Here is an 8,048-nt window from a genome sequence, read left to right as displayed (position 1 = left end):
AATCAAATTTTACTTACCTATGGTTAAACTTTAAATGGATCAAATTTCTTTCTCCTAATAAAGTGAAGGATTAAACTAAAAAAAAAGATTTGGTAACAAAAATATCCTTTATTTTAAATTATTTTTTAAAGATGTCTTTGTTCTTTCTTTAATCCATAGTTCTGCATTAAACTTTTAATTTATTCATTAAAAAATGTCGTTATAGTTATAGTAACCCCTAAAAATCAAATTGTGTAAATATGCATATGATTAAACGACGACGTTTAATTTTACATGTTCCACAGTAACTTGAACCTAGATGCAAGTTGATGATCTTTAATACTAAACTACTCATGAGTGCTTATATCTTGACCAGAAGAAGCAAGCAGAAGTTTTTTGGCTTCAAGGTGAGGTCACTTAGGATATCCCTTTCAGAAATACAAGTATAAAGAAAATTTCTACAGAGAACAGCATATAGTGTTTAACCAGAAGGTCAAGGAGCCTCTTGGTCTTGGGAAATGTCCTCTTGTATTCTCTTGGATATGCTCCTCAAACGAGTTTTCGTTTTAACTTCTTGGGTGATACGTCTTCTTTTTCGTCAACAAAATGTAGAAATGTCTGGATGTGTGCAGAACGTGAGCTGCAACGATTAGAAGGACCAACTTTTTGAGGGGATTTCTTACTGAATTGCCGTACCATTGATAAAAAAAAGTAGGTAAGAAGCGCCAAGAAACATGTTATTTCACAGATTAGAAACAGGCCCCGGAAGCTATTTAATTGAAGCTGTTCTTCCTCAGTACTGTGAAAACCACAAGCCTTTTCTGAAAGCCACTTTTCTTGGATTCTCTGAAGTTCAGCATTCTCAGATAGGGTTAGAATCGCGGTTGTCATATCAATTGCAAGAGGAGAGTCTCTCGGGAACGCCTGCCATGACAAATATATTGAAATTAATCAAGACAAGTAGTAACATAAAGATTTACAAGTACATGAATTGCAGTTGAGAATCATCTAGTAGTACTACTGAACTTGGGCAAAATTTGTGCTCAACTATCATCAACATGTATAGTGTTCAGTGTTTCATTCAAAGAAGCTAAAGGGAGGCGAAGTTGTGATTTCTTGCCTCCCATTTTATAAAATTTCATAACTTCTAACATTATGTTTTGCTTTTTGCATTAGTAGTTAGTGCAACAAAGTACATAAAATACTACACCAGTAAGTAATTCTAAAGATACTCAGAAATCCCCAACCACTTTTTGTGAACTCTTGGCACCTAATTGAGAATTGGCAGTGGTTTGAAAGGAAGAGTTCTACATAGGGTCGTTCATCCACCACAGTTGCAAGAGTTCGGCTTTGAAAGGCAACAGCATATTCTTCTGATGAGCCAAGAGGGATAAGCCTATGTTTGGGGATGTTGAGTTGCTCAGTCAGATAGTTTGCAGCAAATGAGCCTACTTGGAACCCTATACGTTCACTGCTGAATATCAAGCTATCAATTCTTGTTATAGGTGAGCACAGTTGTTGCACAGTGAGAATAGATGTCAAGCTTGCAGTGTAGCTTGAATTGATTATCAGAACCACAAAAAGCCAGATTATCAACTCAACTCGACCAAGTGAACTAACTGTGTTTTCTCCTGAAACAATAATAAAGAAGCTTATCTGTTTCTAGTCACAAACACACACTAGATGAATAGGACATGAACTGTCAGAATGGATGGACGACTTTCTGTTCGCAAAGAACATGGTTGAGAAACTAAACCTGCAACAGAATACAAACATGAGTTATGACTAGACTAGCTATGTACACAAGCTACAAGAGTACTTACCAAAGAACTGTAACTATATGTTCCCTCGGCGACCCCCAAACTCATCGTTTGTTATATGTTCAAGAATCCACACCACTGCTCCAAAAAAAAAGGAAAAAAATGCAGTGACACCCCATCTGTGGAGTAAATGGTCACAAGAAAGCCCAAGTATTTGACTTCAATTTTTTCACTGAAGCAACCACAAACTCTATATATGGTTGAGTAAAATCCACAATCTTTGTTCGGTCAGTGACAATCGCAATGTCACCTACAACAGCATCAAAAACCTGTAGATGCAAGCACAGAAAAAAAAATCAATAAAAGCAAGATAATACCACATTACGTCTGTACTCTGCAACGACTATTACTTACATAATAAGTAATCATGTTGACAAGATCATAGTAGCTTGGGTTCTTGTGTCCATCTCCAAACAGAATGAACTTGTATTGAACTGCACACGGAAGCAATTTAATGGCAGCTAGGAATATATCTATGCAACATCCTTGAACTGCATTGTGGCCATTTATTTGTGAGACCATGTCTCGATAGCTAACTGTTAGCATATCAGAGGCAACAAGCAGGACACCAGGAAATAGAGGCACGAAGCAGAAGAAAGTACAAGAGGTGCAGATAGCAAAGAAGCCCAAAAGGAAGGTTACGAGGCCAGCTTACTTGAAGGACTATGCGTAAGGGTAAATTGGGAAGCATCATCAGCCCAGAACTCACCATACACTGCTTGATTGTATCTTGTCCCTCATAGCTAGACAAAGATAACCCTATAGAATATTCTGTAGGCAGAAGAGTACAAATTTTGTTATTAGAAACTCTTATATATATCCATGTAATAATCAATCAAGCAGATATGAATAATACTTCCTTGCGCAATTCTCTTCTTCTTCCTTAAGCTTCTGGAGGTACTAGCCCTCGAAGCCAGCTTAATTTCTGCACCTAACATTCTGGTGCTTTCATTGTTATGGCCAACTCCACCCCGCCTGAACCTCCCCTGAAACTTGAAGAAATCCTCACCCGCCTCTCCATCCAACAGCTTTCCTTGGGCGAGAAACTTGATGCCCTCCTCACTCACATTAACCCACACCACAATCCTGTCTCCCCTGTTCCTTCTCCCAATCCCATTATCCCTCAGCCGCAACCTTCTTCACCTGCACACAGCCACAAATTCAAGTTAGACGTTCCCCTATTTGATGGTACAAACCCCAATGGTTGGATCTTCAAGATCAACCAATTCTTCGACTATCACCAGACTCCTCCCCAGGAACGCTTGACCATCGCCTCCTTCTACATGGAAGGTAGAGCTCTGGCCTGGTTCCAGTGGATGCAGAGCAACGGTCAACTGACATCGTGGCCAGTGTTCTTACAAGCTTTGCAGCTCCGTTTTGCCCAATCCCCTTACGATGACCCCACGGGTGCTTTATTCAAACTCACACAGCAAGGTTCAGTGAGCACGTACCTTTTCGAATTCGAGGAGCTCGCAAATCGCGTGGTAGGCCTTCCCCAAGCCTTCCTGCTCACGTGCTTTGTCGCGGGCTTGTCACCGGAAATTCGCCGCGAGGTGCAGATCCTGCAACCCCTGACTCTAGCTCAAGCCGCCGGTCTCGCCCGTATTCAAGAGGAGAAGTTCCTCGAGCAGCATCACGCGTCTCGCCCCCGTCCTTCCCCCGTCACCACAACCCCGACATTACCCTCGTCCTCTTCCTTCCCTCGCACCCACACGGCCGCACCACAACCCTTGACCCCAAATTCGAACACCCTGTCTCCACCCTTTCCTCCTCCGTTACATCCTCCGCCACCAACAACCAAGCGCCTCTCACCGGAGGAGATTACCTCCCGCCGTGAGAAGGGCCTCTGCTTCACCTGCGATGAGAAATACCACAGAGGTCACCGTTGTTCGGCCCTTATCTCCGACAATTCATCATCATCTTCTTTGACGATATTCTTATGTACAGCAGCACCTTCGAAGATCATTTGTGCCATTTAGACACTACATTCCAGGTACTACTTGCCAATTAATTCGTCCTTAAGTTGTCTAAATGCTTCTTCGCGCAGCCGCAGGTGGAGTACCTCGGTCATATCGTCTCCCATAAGGGAGTGGAACCAGTCGCCGCCAAGGTTGCCGCCATTCAGCAATGGCTTGTGCCCAAGTCTACCAAAGCTTTACGAAGCTTCTTGGGGCTAGCTGGTTTCTACCGCAGGTTCATAAAACATTATGCTACTATTGCAGCTCCACTCGTGAAGGTGACCACCATTGACCCGTTTAAGTGGACCTCTGAAGCTTAGAGTGCCTTTGACAACCTCAAGCTTTCCTTATCCACAACACCTGTGTTAACACTTCCCAACTTCGATATTCCGTTCACCTTGGAATCTGATGCCTCAGGGGCCGGTATGGGCGCCGTCTTGACTCAGAACGGTCATCCTATCGCATTTTTCAGCAAGCCCTTTAGCCCCAAGCTTCTCCGGTCCTCCACGTACGTGCGGGAACTATGTGCCATTACAACAGTAGTGAAGAAATAACGTCAATACCTGTTAGGTCGTCGTTTCACGATTCTCACCGACCACCGGAGTTTGAAAGAACTTCTCTCCCAGGTAATTCAAACCCCTGAACAGCATATGTACCTGGCGCGTCTCATGGGGTACGATTACGATATCCAATACCGGTCCGGTTCGAGCAATCAAGTTGCAGATGCTTTATCAAGGCTACCAGAACCTCCGGCGACCTTACATATGATTCTATCTGTGCCTAGTTTGACCTTCCTCGAAGAATTACGTCACCAATTGGACACTAATGATGATTATTGCCGCAAACGTTAGGCAATCCTGGACTTTCCGGCGGAGCACCCTGAATATTCTGTAACTCAAAATTTAATTCTTTACAAGGGGCGTATTTGGTTGTGTCAGAACTTGCCAATACTCACAAGCTTACTCACCGAATATCATGCAACTCCTACTGGGGGCCACCAAGACCTTGGCTCGCTTATCGGAGAATTTCCACTGACCTGGTCTCCGCGAGGATGTTATCCATTTTGTGGCCAAATGCTTAGACTGCCAACTCACTAAGTATGAAGCTAAGAAAGCATCAGGCTTGCTCTGCCCTTTTTCGGTTCCTCATCAGCCGTGGTAGGACCTCTCGCTTGACTTCATTGTCGGCCTTCTGGCATATCAGGGTAACACAGTGATCCTCGTGGTCGTAGATAGATTTTCCAAAGGGATACACCTTGGTATGTTACCCACATCTTACACGGCTCACATGGTGGCGTCACTATTCATCAACATCGTGGTCAAGTTGCATGGTCTTCCTCGGAGTTTGGTCTCCGACCGAGATCCACTTTTTATCAGCCGCTTTTGGCAAGAGCTTTTTCGCCTGAGTGGCACTCTGTTGAGGATGAGTTCGGCCTATCATCCACAGAGTGACGGCCAGACAGAGATGTTAAATCGGGTGATTGAACAATATTTACGCGCCTTCGTTCACCGTCGCCCGGGACTGTGGGGCAAATTGTTACCTTGGGTCGAGTGGTCGCACAATTCTTCTTGGAGTGTGAGTACTGGTTCTACACCTTACGAAATCACTTATGGCCGGAAACCTTTTTCATTCCCAGAGTGCATTGTCAGTTCTTCTAATATCGCAGCGGTAGATGATATGCTTGCTGAGAGGGACACCACTTTCCAAGCAATTCGTCGGAAGCTTATTAAGGCGCAAGAGAACATGAAGAAATACGCTGATACGAAGAGGAGAGACATTACTCATCAGGTGGGGGACTGGGTTCTCCTTTGACTACGCCCTTACCGGCAGAGCACTGCTAAAGGTACCCCCACCTCCTCGGTCAAACTCGCCAAACGTTATTATGGTTCTTTTAAGATACTAGAACGTATCGGCGACGTGGCATATCGTTTAGAGCTCCCTGAAGGTGTTCGGATACACCCAGTGCTCCATTGCTCTGTCCTCAAAGCTTTCCAAGGCTCTCCTGATTCAGTCCCGCAAGTTCAATTACCTCCAGAGGCAATCAATGGTCAACCTTTAGTAGTTCCCTTGGCTATTTTGGACCATCATCGCAGTTCTACCGATGTTGACGCTCCATGGGAGGTGCTCGTTCAGTGGCAAGGCCTTTCCCCAGATGAAACCTCCTGGGAAGATTGGACCCAATTATGTGCAACTCACCACCTTGAGGACAAGGTGGTGTTCCAAGGGCTGGGGGAGTGTTAGCATATCAGAGGCAACAAGCAGGACACCAGGAAACAGAGACACGAAGCAGAAGAAAGTACAAGAGGTGCAGATAGCAAAGAAGCCCAAAAGGAAGGTTACGAGGCCAGCTTACTTGAAGGACTATGCGTAAGGGTAAATTGGGAAGCATCATCAGCCCAGAACTCACCATACACTGCTTGATTGTATCTTGTCCCTCATAGCTAGACAAAGATAACCGTATAGAATATTCTGTAGGCAGAAGAGTACAAATTTTGTTATTAGAAACTCTTATATATATCCATGTAATAATCAATCAAGCAGATATGAATAATACTTCCTTGCGCAATTCTCTTCTTCTTCCTTAAGCTTCTGGAGGTACTGGCCCTCGAAGCCAGCTTAATTTCTGCACCTAACACTAACTCTGTTGGGAACTCCAATTCTCAGTTGCCTCCCATTATTTGGGGAAACCCATCCACGAGGATTTTCTGTTGTATTTCCTTGCCATATGACACGGTTTAGATGCTAGCTTGAAATTGAATGATTGGCAGGCTTTGGGTGAAGTTTTTCAGGGGTTATTACAGAGAGGCCAGAGTAATTAGACCAGTAGCCGATACCCCTATAACCTGTAGCAATTACATTAAGGATGACACATGATGGATTTAGAGGAGATCTATCTGAACCAAATTGAATAGGTCCAGTCAATCCACTCATATCAATGCTCAATATGTTATCAAGTAACTGCTTCCCTCCATCAAAAACGCTCAAAGCACCGAAATCCAGAGTTTCCTTCTTCGTACCACTTAAATATGTATTATTGGAGAATGAAACGGTACCATTCTGATCAAAAAAACAATTTGAGTGCCTCAGCAATCATCCAAACAGAACCATATGCATAGAGGCCGTATGGATTCAACCCAATTGAGCCATTACTGATGTGCTTCCACCTTGAGATAAATGCCTTTTTTTTCTGGATTGAGGGGTGTGAGGGCGAAAGGTAAAAGCTCCTTGAATTGAGTTACAAGCATTTGAAGGTGGTGAAATAGTTGAATCCAAAACAGTTGATAACTAAGCAGTAGCTATCCAGACATAGCCTTTGATCATCATTCCAAGTTTGAGCGAAGGAACTTAAAACGATAACTCGAGACTCCATACTCTTAATCTTGAGTAACTGACTAGTAACATGGGTTGGAGTGGCGGTTGTATCAAGAGGCAATGGTGCTTTGAAAGACAACTTGCAGCTTCTCTGAGCAAGTTTATCCCCCAAAACCGTAATCCCATTTCGACTCTGATCATCGTCAGTGAACTATGACTTGTCTCCAACCAAAATAACTAATGAGGTCGGCGGAGAAAATAAGGATACTGGAGAGGTGGTTAGGGTGGGATCGAGAGCCGTGGAGTAGAGCAGAGGAACATGGAGCTCATTTGGAAGATGCGAAAGCACATGGGCCATTACTGAAGTTTGTGGACGAATTATAGCTACTGTGTCGGTCATCAAGAATTTGAGGGCTGGAATCAATGAATTAGGAACTCAATTAAGAATATAAAACAACTAAACAAGCTAGCAAGCTGCAGGAAGTGAATAAGTGATATATCATATATTCAGATTGTGACGTAATTTCAACGTTTTAAGTGCTGCTGCTATGGGATGGGACGAGGATTGTCTATGACGCACTATTCAACTTTGTACAAGAATATCTGTCCTGGCTATCTCCACATATTTCACAATATAGCATATTTGTACCACGCATGCCGATGGGTCGGAAAGTGGACTGATAAGTTTATGATGCCAACAGGAATTTAGCACTTGTCAATGTCAAGTGATTATAATGAAGAGAAATTACAAATAAAGACTGGTATATCAATGCAATTAAACTAAACAAAAACAACACAAATTCATAACTAACGTATAGTAAAACCAGAAAGTAAGATGAAAGTAAAAGAACAAATTTTATATTTTCTTCTTGGAAGTATATACTTCTTTCCCTCTGAATGCATGTGTTGCTTTTTCAAGTGAGTTTGGGTACTAGTTTCCAACTCTTTGATCTTAAACCAGAACCTTCTATTTATTGAC

At 43.1% G+C, this 8,048-nt stretch overlaps 1 pseudogene; it reads right to left on the bottom strand.

The window, feature by feature from the left end:
- Positions 1–220: 220 nt before the first annotated feature.
- On the bottom strand, positions 221–7,725 carry LOC100793693 (glutamate receptor 3.2-like; annotated as a pseudogene).
- Between the last annotated feature and the right edge of the window lie 323 nt (positions 7,726–8,048).

The sequence above is a fragment of the Glycine max genome, chromosome 2 (genome assembly GCF_000004515.6).
Source record: "Glycine max cultivar Williams 82 chromosome 2, Glycine_max_v4.0, whole genome shotgun sequence".
NCBI lineage: Eukaryota > Viridiplantae > Streptophyta > Magnoliopsida > Fabales > Fabaceae > Glycine > Glycine max.
This window is presented reverse-complemented; position numbering and strand designations above follow the sequence as displayed.